The sequence below is a fragment of the Amblyomma mixtum genome, chromosome 2, assembly GCF_055824585.1.
Source record: "Amblyomma mixtum isolate Tamu chromosome 2, ASM5582458v1, whole genome shotgun sequence".
In the NCBI taxonomy this organism is placed as follows: Eukaryota; Metazoa; Arthropoda; class Arachnida; order Ixodida; family Ixodidae; genus Amblyomma; species Amblyomma mixtum.
This window is the reverse complement of record NC_143013.1, coordinates 105,016,963-105,034,127: the sequence shown is the minus strand read 5'-3', so window position 1 is coordinate 105,034,127 and position 17,165 is coordinate 105,016,963. Positions and strand designations below refer to the sequence as shown.

At 43.6% G+C, this 17,165-nt stretch overlaps 1 protein-coding gene and 1 long non-coding RNA gene across 2 annotated transcripts in view; both read right to left on the bottom strand.

Annotated features, from left to right (window-relative positions):
- Ttc30 (tetratricopeptide repeat domain 30) overlaps positions 1–17,165 on the bottom strand; it is a 76,832-nt gene that overhangs the window by 45,092 nt on the left and 14,575 nt on the right. The window lies entirely within an intron of this gene.
- On the bottom strand, positions 2,586–5,553 carry LOC149360384 (uncharacterized). The gene is made up of 2 exons (XR_016288323.1): positions 5,483–5,553; positions 2,586–2,756 (listed from the first exon to the last, which is right to left on the bottom strand). It is a non-coding gene; the product is annotated as an uncharacterized LOC149360384 (long non-coding RNA).

Here is a 17,165-nt window from a genome sequence, read left to right as displayed (position 1 = left end):
CACAAATGGAGATTGGTATGACATAAGGGAAGATGACATAGTATAATGAAGTGGAAAAAAGAGTAATGGAGGTCAAAAAGGAGGAAGATGACAAGAAGGATGACGTGGAGTAACGACATGGCAAAGGTACAGGATTCTAAGAAGAGAAAGACGGCGTCGAAGATATTAAAGCGCACAGCATGACGAGGCAGAAGAGGACAAATGAGCAGAGAAGAACTTGGGAATATCAGAGAGGAAGCCTCCGTGTTCTAGCCGATGTTCTGAACGTCGGGCGGTCTCAGTAGGTAAGGAGCGCCTCAGTTTGGAGGGCTCATCTCCGGCTGCTGCTCTGGTTTTGCGGTCTCGTTTGTCCTACGGCGCTGATCCGTAGGCCCTGGCCGTGCCTGCGCCTGTAATTGGGCTTCATCGACCTCAACGACCACCCGTAACGCCCAGGGGATCCCCTGATTCCGACACCAGTACCTTACGACGCCGACGCCTTCCACCCTTGCGACACACACAACGCTAACAACGAGCAGCACTCAACTCTCTTAGTGCACACCCACAAGACTTCGAACGCCGTGAGCACAAACTCTGAACGCTCTTCGCATTTTGCTAGATTAATTCTCTATCAATAGATGCCGCAGTGAGCCCCTAAGCCGTTTACTAAGCCATAGAGTCGCTGGAACTCTACTAAGTCAGGATGTGTGTGTGTGCGTGTGTGGGGGTGTGTGCGCATGCGTGTGTGTGTAGTGACCGCCAGCTAAGCCGCTCGGGATGAGGAGGACAGCCGGCGCGGAGGATGGATGGATATCTGTATTTGTATTTAACTGTGTTATAAACTGGTCTTAATATTCGCCATTTTTTTAAATATGTTTTTAATCCCAATCTTATCACCTTATGTCACCTCTCTGCTTTTGAACCAGCACTCTTCCAATCGCTTTTTGCTAGCTTCCTCAGATTTTTTTACATAACTGCGCGGCATGTGAAACCTTCCGCATAGTGCTTGATAAGACGTGAGCGCAGGGGACGCGGCAGCTTTCGATGCTTGTCTTTTTTTCGGGGGGCATTTGCTAGTTTAAAAAACGCACACTCTTCACACAAGAAGTGTTCTGGGATAAATCGCAGTGTTGCCAGAACTAAAACGTTCGACAAAAAAAAACCATGCATAAAGTTTGATGAAGTGTGCGACCAGTCAGAACAGCCTACGTAAGACATTGTACGCTCTTAGAAAAAAGGTAGTAGTAATTACTAACTATGGGGTAGTAACTGGTTGTCATATATGTTAACTGCCGTGTTAGTGACTGCAGTTGGTAATGGGAAAGTTGGTAACAGTTACTGACACACTGAGTAACGGCTGCTATCAGCAGTTAGTAACGGGAAGGTTAGTAATGGCTGGTGCCTAGTCACGGTCTGCAGTTAGTAATGTAAATAATATATTACACTGTTAAGAAAGAGTTGGGAGAATGCACTCAGTAACTACCAACCGGTTATTTGTCATACAGATCACTACCTTGTAAGTAATTCGAAGTAGTAAAAGTAAAATTAGTAAAAGTTACCAGCACAAAAAGCTAGTGAAGAGCACTGCAGTCGCAAACAAAACGCTAGTAGCATTCACTAACAAAATGAGTAGATACTTTCGCATATGTCTAGGTTCTTCTTACGGTGCACTGGCATGACTTGTTAAATATGCGCATACTGGAAACATAAGAAAAGCTTCATGGTCAGTTTAATTCCCGAAACCAGTCAGAGCTATCAGAGCATGCTGGACGTAGATCACACACTTAGGTTTAGGCCTATTTCGTATTACATGTACAAATTATGCGAGATGATGGGATCAAACAACCTTACCGTGCACACACAAAGCTCCATAATGCAAGAAAAGCATAAACGAGAAAGGGTCGCTCACACGTGACACACGCACTGTGTGTACAAAGGTCAATCTTTCTGTCTTATACGCTACGTAAATCTGACTCTTAGCTACTGGCTAGTGGCTCATACCCGTTGAGCTAACCCTTATAAAAATTTCTATAGAAAGTCCATAGACTGTCTATAGACTTCAGTCTATGAAGTCTATAGACTGTCTATAGACAAATCCTTTAGACTGGTCTATAGACAGTCTATAGATTTATGGCCATACACTTTTAGTAGACTTTTGTCTATAGACAGTCTATAGACAAATGTCTACTGAAAGTCTATAGGTCTATAGGAAGTCTATAGACACAAGTCTATAGACAGTCTATAGACGATCTATAGACTTATGGTCATACATTTCCTATAGAGCTGTCTATAGACCGTCTATAGACACTTGTCTATAGACGGACTATAGACGACCTATAGACTTATGGCCATAGACTTCCTGTAGATTACCGTCTATAGACAGTCTACAGACAAAAGTCTACTGGTCCAGTAGACATATGTCTATAGACTGTCTATAGACATTCCATAGGTGTGTGGCCTGGCAGTGCTATAGACCTTCGTCTATAGACAGTCTATAGACCTCTGTCTACTAAACGATTAGTAGACCATTATCTATAGACTGCATATAGACTGTCTACAGTAATTGAAAAAGGTCACCAGACAGAGTTCACACATGAAACAATCAATATACTTACAAATTTAGTTTATTTCCAAGCTATCCAGGCTGGGAATATGCAATACATGCACCATAAGAATGCACCACAGTAACATAAAAGTTGAAAGTAACAGTCCGGCTAGTTTCCTCAGAAGCATTCTTGTGGCCTGTTGTCTGCAGTAAATCGTCCGGGCATGTTTACCTGTACAGCACAAAGGAAAAAAATAATATAAGAGGAGCTGAAAAAAAAAATTCCCATTCCATCTCTACACATGTGCTTTATAATGGAAGGCATATCCTGGCTATGCCATTCTAGAAAGGCAATCTTGATCTTTTGGTTTGGTTTTATGGGGTTCAAAAACCCAAGGCGACACAGGCTACGAGACGCTGAAGTGAAAGGCTGGGGAATAATTTCGGCCACCTGTGCAGAGTACACAGGCCTTTAGCATTTTGCCAATATTAAAATGCGACCGCCAAGGCCGGAATCGAACCTGCATCTTTCAGGTCGCCATACGAACATGACATCCACTGAGCTATCACGCCGGCTCAATCATATCAGTAAATACACGAAAGATTATATGCGTCGTCATAAAACATTGTAACAAAGACCCCTAATCCCTGGAGCACTCTACTCTGAATCCAGTACTGATACTGATTTCTGTATGGCAATACTGTTACAGCCAATACTGACCTCTTTATGGCAATCCTTTTACATTATTTGTAACAGAAGACTTCGAACAATTGTGCCACATATCTGCATTGACTCGCAAGGAGCTGTTAAGAATGCCACCTCCATAAAATACAGATTCAGTGCACCTCACACAGGGATCCAAAAAGGAGAATATTGCAGCATTTATTCTTATAACCGCTATAGAAGAAGCGCTTCAAAATACCCTCCGTGAAGCCTGGTACACCCGGCCAAATTTTTAACTGGCTCGGGTGTTGCATCGCTAAATGCACCTTGTAAAAAAGGTGCCTTTCGGCTACACTGCTGGCATATTCATGCTGTAATTTAACGAGTGAAATGTCATTTCGTGGTTCCTTTTTGTTCATATAATGTTTGAGTGCAGTACTTGCGTGTTCAGATCAACATTATCAGAAACATTCGTCTGCCACTACGAACAGCTGAAACAAGCGGCATACGCAGAAATGGATCTGGTCCATATGGCCTCATTCTCTGGGCAAAGTACCACTCCTTTCATGGCGGACAAGTCGTTTAGCCAGATTAGTGCAAATGCGCCACCATAACCATTGCTTCGTATTTCGCTTGTTTCGGCTCTTCGTATAGCGGCAGACGATGAATATTTTGATACCTTTGATCTAAACACGCAAGTACTCCACTCAAACATTATATTAACAAAAAGAAACTATGAAATTCCATCTCACGCGTTAAATTACAACATGAATATGCCAGCAGTGTAGCCAAAAGGCACCTTTTTACAAGGTGCATTTAGCGATGCAACACCTGAGCCAGTTAAAGATTTGGCCGAGTGTACTTAAGCTGATACTCAAACGGGCACAAGCTATACAAAACCAGCAGGCAGAAGCAACCAGTTCACCACAGATTTGCGCCTATAACTTGAAGCACAAAGACGGAACAGCATACTCATACATCTGCGCGCGCTCTTAGAAACAAGCGGGTTGCAGCGCTTCCATCCCGCGCTCATTATTCAGAATACTAATACAGCACAGAAAGGCTGCAGCTGCGCCGTTTCAAAAGCAGTCGGGAGGTTGAGACAGCAAATTACTGTCACGATAAAATGCCGTCTGAAATTCACTTAGTTTTTCCCCAACAGTGCAGCCCCAACAGCGCAGTAAAGAGGTGTGTTTATTGCATGGAGGTAGCCTAACCCAACGCTGCTAGAAAAATCAGCGAAAGCATTGAACGTGCTCAAAGTCGGAAGTATTTCAATGAAACGATTACAGGCGCAGCTATAATAACAAGAGAGCTTAATTTAATTTTAGGCGCAAATAAGCGGCGAGTCACATCGGCGCTTTCGTAACGTAGCAGTCTGAAATCAGAAACACATACTTTGCCTCTAGCGCAAATGGTATTCGAGAAATCTGTGCACGCGAGAGCAGGATTCATGAACGAACCACTCGGAACGAAATGTAAGCCACCTCTTGTCGAGACGACCTTTACCCAGCTTTCAAAATGAAGTGCCCGCAAGCCAGCGGCGGCGGCCAACGGCTCTGATGACAGACACGGACGAATCCATACGTGTGCAACAAAGGGGAGATGGGATGGAGCTCGTGGGTTCTTCGCGGTGTTTGAGCACGCCGGCCATTCGCGCCGGCAACGAATTGTATTCACCCATCACACTACAAGCATTCCTCCAGCGCCGCTAGACTACAACTTTGACAAACGTCTCGCGCTCCAGTCTATAGCGTTACAAGACACCTTTGCTGAAACGTCGGCGTCCACGACGCGCACCGAGCGAGCGTCCATACGTAGCAAGCAATGCACACCTCCAAAAGAACAGCACTCCATGATCCAGACAGGCGATAACACAAAGATAAGAAAAGAAATGTAATCCACCACTGAACGAGACTGTACGTAAGTACGTTTTCGGAGGAGCAAAGTAAATTGAGCTCACACGCCGCTAACTAACATACAGTTCCATTTGGGCCGTCATTCACAGGCTAAACGACATTTCTGGCCGCGCATCTACCTTGAAACACGAAAAATCTAGTAGACAGCTCGCGAGGAGCGGCTTATCATCAAGGGCATCGCACAGACTGCCTTTCCGCGCGTTAGTAAAGACAGCGGCACAGAGATAAGCGGCATTAGTCGAGAGCCCGATGGCTTCCGCCTTAGAAACGAAGATAGGACGTTTGTAACTGCGCACATAATCTGTTCTGCACACACAGCTCTGCTTAGAGTGGTTTAGGAGACCAAATGAATAAAATATAAACGTGTAGACTTACCGTAAGCGGACGATGAAGCTGGATTTTGAAGAAAACGTAATCCGTGAAAAACACGCCAACGCCATTGATGCAGCCACGCACAGGGTTGTTTGCAGCCCGAATGATTTTCCGCCGTCTCGCGGTAAAATGGGTAAAACGTGAAACAGAAACCCATTTCACGGTCGTATCTTTATCGCTCGCACTCTTGCCGTGCGCAGCTTGATCTGATATCCAAGACTACAGAAGGCAATCGGTTTATAAGCTTAAATTCTTCGCTTACCCTCTAAAAATTTTATTGTTTTCGTGAAAACAGAACCGAAATCTAACTTCTTGTCGGTATACGCGCCGCATCTCCCACCGAATAGTATGTGGTACAATTCTCAAATAATAATTATAAGGTTACGTAGCATAACGTCTTTTTTGCGTGTGTTCGTGTTTAGAGAACTGATATGCGCCACATCAGCGTGTCATCGGCTCCGAAGCAACAGGTGCAAGGGTAGGAACGAAAAAATACTGGCTTTGTGATTGTTGCGTCGCAGCACTTATTCACGTGAATACAAACTGCAAAGGTAGAAATGGCAGATGTTAATCGCAGAGAAGACCAGGATCTTTGAGATTAATCTAAGATGTTTCTAAGGGATGGGCGCTTCCTTGAATGCTCACACCCGTATTTCCCCCTTTATTTTCAGGACGTTTTAAAGAGAAATGTAGATCCGTTGATAAAATGTTTCTGATTTCAGCACGTTGGAGTAACGATTGAAAGATGGAATCAAATTTTGTCGAGCGATTCCTTTAAGGGACAGCGTATTCGTTCGATGTAGTACTGTTTGCGGGCGCCCTTACTTCAAGAACGGCTGCTTTTCCTCGACTTACTTGTTAGCATTAAATATTTAATTGTATTGACAATATACCTCACGGTACCCTTATAAAAATTTCTATAGAAAGTCCATAGACTGTCTATAGACTTTAGTCTATGAAGTCTATAGACTGTCTATAGACAAATCCTTTAGACTGGTCTATAGACAGTCTATAGATTTATGGCCATACACTTTTAGTAGACTTTTGTCTATAGACAGTCTATAGACAAATGTCTACTGAAAGTCTATAGGTCTATAGGAAGTCTATAGACACATGTCTATAGAGTTGTCTATAGACCATCTATAGACACTTGTCTATAGACGGACTATAGACGACCTATAGACTTATGGCCATGGACTTCCTGTAGATTACTGTCTATAGACAGTCTACAGACAAAAGTCTACTGGTCCAGTAGACATATGTCTATAGACTGTCTATAGACATTCCATAGGTGTGTGGCCTGGCAGTGCTATAGACCTTTGTCTATAGACAGTCTATAGACCTCTGTCTACTAAACTATTAGTAGACCATTATCTATAAACTGCCTATAGACAGTCTACAACCACTGAAAAAAGTCACCAGAGTTCACAAATGACACAATCAATATACTTACAAATTTAGTTTTATTTCCAAGCTATCCAGGCCGGGAATATGCAATACATGGACCATAAGAATGCACAATAACATAAATGTTGAAAGTAACAGTCCCGCTAGTTTCCTCAGAAGCATTCTGGCGGCCTGTTGTCTGCAGTCAATCATCCGGGCATGTTCACCTGTACAGCACAAAGGAAAAAAATAACAGAGGAACTGAAAAAAAAAATTCCCATACCATCTCTACACATGTGCTTTACAATGAAAGGCATATCCTGGCTATGCCATTCTAGAAAGGCAATCTTGATCTTTTGGTTTGGTTTTATGGGGTTCAAAGACCCAAGGCGACACAGGCTACAAGACGCTGAAGTGAAAGGCTGTGGAATAATTTCGGCCAACTCTGCAGAGTACACAAGCCTTTAGCATTTTGCCTCTATTAAAATGCGACCGCATAGGCCGGAATCGAACCTGCATCTTTCAGGTCGCCAGACGAACATGATAGCCACTGAGCTATCACGCCGGCGCAATCATTTCAGTAAATACACGACAGATTATAAGTGTCTTCATAAAACATTGTAACAAAGACCCGTAATCCCTGGAGCACTCTACTCTGAATCCAGTACTGATACTGATTTCTGTATGGCAATCCTTTTACATTATTTGTAACAGAAGACATTGAACAATTGTGCCACATATCTGCATTGACTCACAAGGAGGTGTTAAGAATGCCACCTCCATAAAATACAGATTCAGCGCACCTTACACAGGGATCCAAAAAGAAGAATATTGCAGCTTTTATTCTTATAACCGCTATAGAAGAAGCGCTTCAAAATACCCTGCGTGAAGCCTGGTATACCCGGCCAAATTTTTAACTGGCTCTGGTGTTGCATCGCTAAATGCACCTTGTAAAAAAGGTGCCTTTTAGCTACACTGCTGGCATATTCGTGCTGTAATTTGACGAGTGAAATGTCATTTCGTGGTTCCTTTTTGTTCATATATTGTTTGAGTGCAGCACTTGCGTTTTTAGATCAACGTTATCAGAAATATTCGTCTGCCACTACAACAGCTGAAACAAGCGGCAGACGCAGCAATGAATCTGGTCCATATGGCCTCATCCTCTGGGTAAACTACCACTCCTTTCATGGCGGACAAGTCGTTTACCTAGAGTAAGTGCAAATGCGCCACCAGAACCATTGGTGCGTATTCCGCTTGTTTCGGCTGTTCGTAGCAGCAGACGATGAATATTTCTGATAACTTTGATCGAAACACGCAAGTACTCCACTCAAACGTTATATTAACAAAAAGAAACAATGAAATGCCATCGCACGTGTCTAATTACAACATGAATATGCCAGCAGTATAGCCAAAAGGCACCTTTTTTACAAGGTTCATTTATCGATGCAACACCAGAGCCAGTTAAAGATTTGGCCGGGTGTACGTAAGCCGATACTCAAACGGGCACAAGCTATACAAAACCGGCAGGCAGAAGCGACCAGTTCACCACAGATTTGCGCCTATAACTTGAAGCACAAAGATGGAACAGTATACTCGTACATCTGCGCTTGTTGCAGCGGGTTGCAGCGCTTCCATGCCGCGCTCATTATTCAGAAAACCCATACTGCACACAGAGGCTGCAGCTGCGCCGTTTCAAAAGCAGTCGCGAGTTTAAGACAACAAATTACTGTCACGATAAAATACCGTCTGAAATTCAATTAGTCTTTCCTTCAAGTGCAGCCCCAACAGCGCCGTAAAGAGGTGTTTTTCTTGCATGGAGGTAGCCTAACCCAACGCTGCTAGAAAAATCAACGAAAGCATTGAACGCGCTCAAAGTACGAAGTATTTAAATGAAGCAATTAACGCTTTCAAGAGGTGCAGCTATAGTAACACGAGAGCTTAATTTAATTTTAGGCGCATATAAGCGGCGAATTACATCGGCGCTTTCGTAAGTTAGCAGTCTGAAATCAGAAACACATACTTTGCCTCTCGCGCAAATGGTATTAGAGAAATCTGTGCACGCGTGAGCGGGATTCATGAACGAACCACTCGGAAAGAAATGTAAGCCACCTCTTGTCGAGCCGACCTTTACCCAGCTTTCAAAATGAAGTGCCCGCAGGCGAGCGGGGGCGGCCAACGGCTCTGATGACAGACATGGAGGAATCCGTACGTGTGCAACGACGGGGAGACGGGATGGAGCTCGTGGGTTCTTCGCGGTGTTTGAGCACGCCGGCCAATCGCGCGGGTAATGAATTTTATACCATCACACTAAAAGAATTCCTTCAGCGCTTCTTAACTACAACTTTGACAAACGTCTCGCGCTCCAGTCTGTAGCGTTACAAGACACCTTTGCTGAAACGTCGGCGCCCACGACGCGCACCGAGCGAGCGTCCATATACGTAGGAAGGAAATGCACACCTCAAAAAGAACAGCACTCCAAGGTCCAGACAAGCGATAACACAAAGATTAGAAAATAAATGTAATCCACCACAGAACGAGAGTGTATGTAAGTACGTTTTCGGAGGTGCAAAGTAAATTGAGCTCACACGGCGCTAACTACCGCACAGTTCCATTTCGGCCGTCATTCATAGGCTAAACGACATTTCTGGCCGCGCGTCTAACTTGAAACACGAAAACTCTAGTAGACAGATCGCGAGGAGTGGCTTATCATCAAGGGCATCGCACAGACTGCCTTTCCGCGCGTTAGTAAAGACAGCGGCACAGAGATAAGCGGCATTAGTCGAGAACCCGATGGCTTCCGCCTTAGAAACGAAGATAGGACGTTTGTCACTGCGCACATAATCTGTTCTGCACACACAGCTCTGCTTAGAGTGGTTTAGGGGACCAAATGAATAAAATATAAACGTATAGACTTACCGTAAGCGGACGATGCAGCTGGATTTTGAAGAAAACGTAATCCGCGAAAAAAACGCCGACTCCACCGATGCAGCCACGCACAGGGTTGTTTGCAGCCCGAATGATTTTCCGCCGTCTCGTGGTAAAACGGTAAAACGTGAAACAGAAACCCATTTCACGGTCGTATCTTTATCGCTCGCACTCTTTCCGTGTGGAGCTTGATCTGATATCCAAGACCACAGAAGGTAACTGGTTTATAAGCGTGAATTCTTCGCATACCCTCTAAAAACCTTATTGTTTTCGTGAAAAGAGAACCGAAATCTAACTGATTGACTGTATACGCGCCGCATCTCCCACCGAATAGTATGTGGTACAATTCTCAAATAATAATTATAATGTTGCATAGCATAACGTCTTTTTTGCGTGTGTTTGTGTTTAGAAAACTGATATGCTCGACATCAGCGTGTCATCGGCTCCGAAGCAACAGGTGCAAGGGTAGGAACGAAAAAATACTGGCTTTCTGATTGTTGCGTCGGTGAACTTATTCACGTGAATACAAACTGCAAAGGTATAAATGGGAGTTGTTAATCGCACAGAGGACCAGGCTCTTTGAGACTATTATGAGGTGTTTCTAAGCGATGGGCGCTTCCTTGAATTCTCACACCCGTCTTTCCCCCTTTATTTTCAGGACGTTTTAAAGAGAAATGTAGAAGTGTTGATGAAATGTGTCTGATTTCAGCGCGTTGGACAGTAACGATCGAAAGATGGAATGGAACTGTGTCGAGCGATTCCTTTAAGGGACAGCGTATTCATTCGATGTAGTACAGTTTGCGGCGCCTTTACTTCAAGAACGGCTGCCTTTCCGCGGCTTACTTGTTAGCATTAAATATTTAACTGTATTGACAATATACGTCACGATATAACGAAAAGGAGCTTGTCAAGGCTCCTGAAAATATACAGGTGGGTGTTGTAATGTCCTCACGCAATACTTTTTTAATTTCCGTAATAGCGAAGGAGGTGGAGGACTCCCGACATAGTTGCGGTCACCAGATGCAGGTCCCCGCAGCATGCAGTGCAAAAATAAATTGGCATTGTTCTATACTTAGTCGAAAGTCAGCGTATCGAACATTGTTAGATAAAATTAGGATTGTTATAGACTGGTCTATAGACAGCAGACTATCTATAGTGTACAGTGCATAGACGAAAGGAAATTGAGGTATTTGTAGACTGTAGTCTATAGAGAGTCTATAGACCGACTATAGACGAAAGGAAATTGAAGCAGCTATAGACCGTAGTCTATAGAGAGTCTATAGACCGTCTACAGACGAAAGCAAATTGAGGCTATAGACCTTAGTCAATAGACAGTCTATAGACCATCTATAGACGAAAGAAAATTGAGCCAGCTATAGACTTTAGTCTATAGAACGTCTATAGACAAAAAGAAATTGAGGCAACTACAGACCTTGGTCTATAGAGAGTCTATAGACCGTCTATAGACAAAAGGAGATTGTGACAGCTATAGACCTTAGTCTATATCGAGTCTATAGACCGTCTATAGACAAAAGGAAATTGAAGCAATTATAGACTTTAGTCTATAGAGAGTCTATAGACAAAAGGAAATTGAGGCAGCTATAGACCTTAGGCTATAGCGAGTCTATAGACTGTCTATAGACGAAAGGAAATTGAGGTAGTTATAGACCTAAGTCTATAGGGAGTCTATAGACCGTCTATAGACGAAAGGAAATTGAGACAGCTATAGACCTTAGTCTATAGGGAGTCTATAGACCGTCTATAGACGAAAGGAAATTGAGACAGCTATAGACCTTAGTCTATAGATAGTCTATAGACCGTCTATAGACAAAAGGAAATTGAGGTAGTTATAGACTTAAGTCTATAGAGAATCTATAGACCGTCTATAGACTAAAGGAAATTGAGGCTGCTATAGACTTTAGTCTATAGAGAGTCTATAGATAGTCTATGGACAAAAGGAAATTGAGACAGCTATAGACTTTAGTCTATAGATTTTCTATAGACTGTCTATAGACAAAAGTAAAAGTCTATAGGATGTCTATAGAGTCTATAAAAAGTCTATAGAAAGTCTATAGACCATTTTTATAAGGGTATAACGAAAAGGAGCTTGTCAAGGCTCCTGAAAACAATATACAGGAGGGTATTGTAATGGCCTTACGCAATACATTTTAATTTCCGTAATAGCGAAGGAGGTGGGGGAATCCCGACATAGTTGCGGTCACTAGATGCAGGTCCCCTCAGCATACAGTGCAAAAAGAAATCGACATTGTTCTGTACTTAGTCGAAGGTCAGAGTATCAAACATTGTTAGATAAAATTACGATTGTTATAGACTGGTCTATAGGCAGTTGACTATCTATAGTGTACAGTCTATAGACGAAAGGAAATTGAGGTAGTTGTAGACTGCAGTCTGTAGAGAGTCTATAGACCGTCTATAGACGAAAGGAAATTGAAGCCGCTATAGACCGTAGTCTATAGAGAGTCTATAGACCGTCTATAGACGAAAGGAAATTGAAGCAGCTATAGACCGTAGTCTATAGAGAGTCTATAGGCCGTCTATAGACGAAAGTAAATTGTGACAGCAATAGACCTTAGTCTATAGACCGTCTATAGACGAAAGGAAATTGAAGCTGTTAGACTTTAGTCTATAGACAGTCTATAGACAAAAGGAAATTGAGGCAGCTATAGATCTTAGTCTATAGCGAGTCTATAGACCGTCTATAGACGAAAGGAAATTGAAGCAGTTATAGACTTTAGTCTATAGACAGTCTATAGACAAAAGGAAATTGAGGCAGCTATAGACCCTAGGCTATAGCGAGTCTATAGACCGTCTATAGACAAAAGGAAATAGAGGTAGTTATAGACTTCAGTCTATAGAGAGTCTATAGACCGTCTATAGACAAAAGGAAATTGAGTCAGCTATAGACTTTAGTCTATAAAGTGTCTATAGACAGTCTATAGACGAAAGGAAATTGAGGCAGCTATAGACCTTAGTCTATAGAGAGTCTATAGACAGTCTATAGACGAAAGGAAATTCAGGCAGCTATAGACCTTAGTCTATAGAGGGTCTATAGACAGTCTATAGACGAAAGGACATTGAGGCGGCTATAGACCTTAGTCTATAGAGGGTCTATAGACAGTCTATAGACGAAAGAAAATTGAGGCGGCTATAGACCTTAGTCTATAGAGAGTCTATAGACCGTCTATAGACAAAAGGAAATTGAAGCAGCTATAGACTTTAGTCCATAGATTCTCTATAGACTGTCTATAGACAAAAGGAAAAGTCTATAGGATGGCTATAGAGTCTATAAAAAGTCTATAGAAAGTCTATAGACAATTTTTATAAGGGAAGATACCAGCGTTAATTATGGATTTGAGATTGTAGAAACAGCTTAGTGTGCTTAAGCGCACGCCCTCGCAGGTTTAATTACGAAACCAATTTATTCACAAAGCAGTACATGTGAGTTATATTCTTTGACTTCATTTTATGGTCAAAGCAACGGTTGCAACTAGGTGCTAACTAGCGACCGTAGTTAGTAAAAACGTCTGATTTAGTTTATGGCATTTAACGTACCAAAGCGGCTCAGGCTATGAGGGACGCTGTAGTGAAGTGCTCCGGAATTTCGACTACCTCGGATTCTTTAACGTGCACTCATATGGCACAGCACATGGGCCTCAAGCATCTCGCCTCCATAGAAATGCGACCGCCGCGGCCACGATCGAACCCGCCTCATTCGGGTTAGCAGCCGGACAATATAACCACTGAGTCACCGCAGCGGCTGTTAGTAAAAAGGTAGCTAGGGCTACTTTTACTAACTATACCTTGAACTATACCTATACTTTTAATGACTACTTCACATCAGTATTCACTACCGAAGACTATTCCAACCTACCTCGACCACAAGAGCTTCATTACCCATTCATGACTAGAATAGATATAACAGCAGAAGGCGGAGCATTTCTAATTAACAGTCTTAAGGTATCAACTTCCTCAGGGGTAGACGGAATAAACACAAAAATTCTCAAACACACCATACATGCCTCTAGTATCATTCTCTGTAATATTTTGAAGCAATCTTTGGCAACTGGCGAAATTCCTTATGAGCGGAAGATTGGCAAAATAATCCCTGTTTACAAATATGGCGACAAAACACAGTTAGTAACTACCGCCCCATATCACTAACGAGTATTCCATGTAAGTTACTTGAATACATCGTTGCATCTAACATCGCGAGCCATCTGGAGAACAACGATTTCTTTTTCCCACGCCAGCACGGATTCAGAAACGGGTTTTCCTGTGGTACACAACTAATTGAACTTACTAGTGATGTATTCAAGAACATGGATGAAAACTACCAGACTGACTGCATATTCATTGACTTTTCAAGAGCGTTTGACCGTGTTGCCCATTGCCACCTTATAGCTAAAATATCGTCGCTTAATTTAGACTCGCTAACTGTCTCCTGGATCCAGAACTTCATATCTTTTCGAAAGCAGTTCACGGTAACAAAAAAGTTTTCATCACCCTTTAGTGACGTCACTTCTGGCGTCCCTCAGGGAAGTGTCCCCGGTCCCTTATTATTTTCAATTCTTATAAATGACCTGCAATCGCATCTTACATCATCAGTCCGACTGTTCGCCGATGACTGCATAATTTATCGTCAAATCCGCTCAACCACTGACCATGCAATTCTTCAGCAGGACCTTGAATGCGTAACTAACTGGTGCACACCATGGCAAATGACACTTAATACTGACAAATGTAAAATCATTACAGTTAGCCGGAAGCATTCAAACTCGCTATTCACTTATTCTCTGAACAGTGTCACGCTATCCCGCCCGTCTTCCTATAAATACCTTGGCGTTTATCTGACTTCTAATCTTTCTTGGGCGGAACATATTCAATACATAACTGCCAAAGCAACGCGCACGCTTGACTACCTGAAGAGAAATCTTCATAGCGCACCTGTTTCTAACCGAAACCTAGCACACTTAACATTTGTCCGTCCCCAACTAGAATATGCATCAGCTATCTGGTCACCACGTCAGGCTTATTTAATTCATTCCCTCGAAGCAATTCAGAACCGTGCAGCGCGTTTTATTTCTCACGACTACAACCGCCATTCCAGCGTAACAAGCATCAAGTTATCTTTATCGCGAACAAGTTTACAGACACGTAGGGATATCGCACTTCTTTGCTTACTACAGAAACTAATATACAGTCGTCACGCGTCCACACTGCCACTTACACGCCCAATGCGCACTTCACGTCGCCTACATAATAATCTTAGCTTCCAACGTCTATTCGGCCGAACACTCGCGTTTAATTCTTCTGCTTTGCCACGTGCTATCAAGTGTTAGAATGGTCTTCCGGGTTGCATTGATACCATACGTGACCCATTAATGTTCAAAAATGAATTGACCACCTTTATGCATCCATGATATAGTACATAAATTGTTGGTTGGTTTATGGGGTTTAACATCCCAAAGCGACTAAGGCTATGAGAGACGCCGTAGTGGAGGGCTCCGGAAATTTCGACCACCTGGGGTTCTTTAACGTGCACTGACATCGCATAGTACACGGGCCTCTAGAATTTCTCCTCCAAAGAAATTCAACCGCCGCGGCCGGGATCGAACCCGCGTCTTTTGGGTCTGCAGCCGAGCACCATAACCACTAAGCCACCGCGTCGGCAGTACATAAATTGTATTCGTATGTGTAGTCAAATCCATGCAGTGCCACTATTCGTTTGCTGTTTTTTCTTCTGTGTCAATATAGTACGGTTTTCTTCAAGTACGTTGTAACAATTGTTTGCAGTGCAATGTATTTAATATTGTTTACTTTTATTCTTTCCACTTTGTACCGTCTTTTGACTGCTAAATATTGTAACCCCTCCCCTCACGCGATGTTCCAAGTGTGGAACCTTTGAGGTATTTGTATAAATAAATAAATAAATAAATAAATAAATAAATAAATAAATATGGTAGTAAATAGTACAAATGTAGTCAAACAAAGTAAGAGTTAGTAACTGCTGCGCTTACTACTTTTTTACTACTTTTTTTTACAGAGTGTTGAGGACATGGCTTAAGGCTGAGCTCTATGTACGCGAAGACTCACGCGAACGCGAAGGCGACGGCGGCAAGCGACGAGCGACGCCGCCGCCGACGTCGCTTGCCGCCGTCGCGCGAAGCATTTTTGCCGTGCCGCTTGCCTCGCCGCTCGGATATGCACCCACTGAAAATTTCGCTGGCCGCCCGGAAGTGCCCCCTTGATTAGCCCCTCAGATACCCACTGGCCATTTCCGGTTTTTCACATAGCTTCTCCTCCGCGATCGGTCTTCGCCTCAACAAGCGCCTCGTCTTGGTCATCGCCGTCGTAGAGAAAATATTTGCTTTGCTCTAGCTAGGACGGAGGGCCGCAACATTATACACAGTGATAAAAATCTGGTTGTCGGTTACGGAGGTCTAACAACATTTGGAGCGGGTTACGAGCGGGCGCACTGCAGGGAGAGCTTCGTGTCGAGCCGCGGGTGCCGACACTCGCGGCGCGTATTCTCACTCGTGTATTACAGTTTGCCCACTGACAAGCAGATTGCGGTGACAGTTTACGGGAGTGTTTTTACTAAGCCGGAGTGCGCAGCAGGCATCGTACGAAACAACACGTCCCTTGTGAATCCGGATGCGTCTCCGGATGCACGCCGGCTTGGTCATCTCCGCTGCCGCTACACCGCCGCCTTAAGACAATGTTTCTTTTTATTTATTTATTTTTACATACTGCAGCCCCTATTGGGGCTATTGCAGGGGTGAGGCTAACAATTTGTAAAAATGGCAATGTACAGCACACACACACACACACACACACACACACACGCACGCACGCGCACACACACACGCACACGCACACACACACACACACACACACACACACACACACACGCGCGCGCGCACACGCGCACACACACACACACACACACACACACACACACACACACACACACACACACACACACACACACACACACACACACACACACACACACACACACACACACACACACACACACACACACACACACACACACACACACACACACACACACACACACACACACACACACACAAAGGTTGCATCTAACATGGTTGAATACACAGCGGCTGCATGACATACATGGTTGATTACATACATTGTCTTTGCTATGAGGCACACACACGAAACTTTAAGAGGGAGAACAGGTTACGGGCATGTTTACGAAACTCCAGTGCGCAAGCACCGAGACCGCTGTGCACGTCGCCTGCCGCCTTCGCTTGCTTGGAGGTTGCCCACTAAGCGACAGAACGAACGTCGCCGCACCACCTCGTCGTGTCGCTCTCTTTTTCGC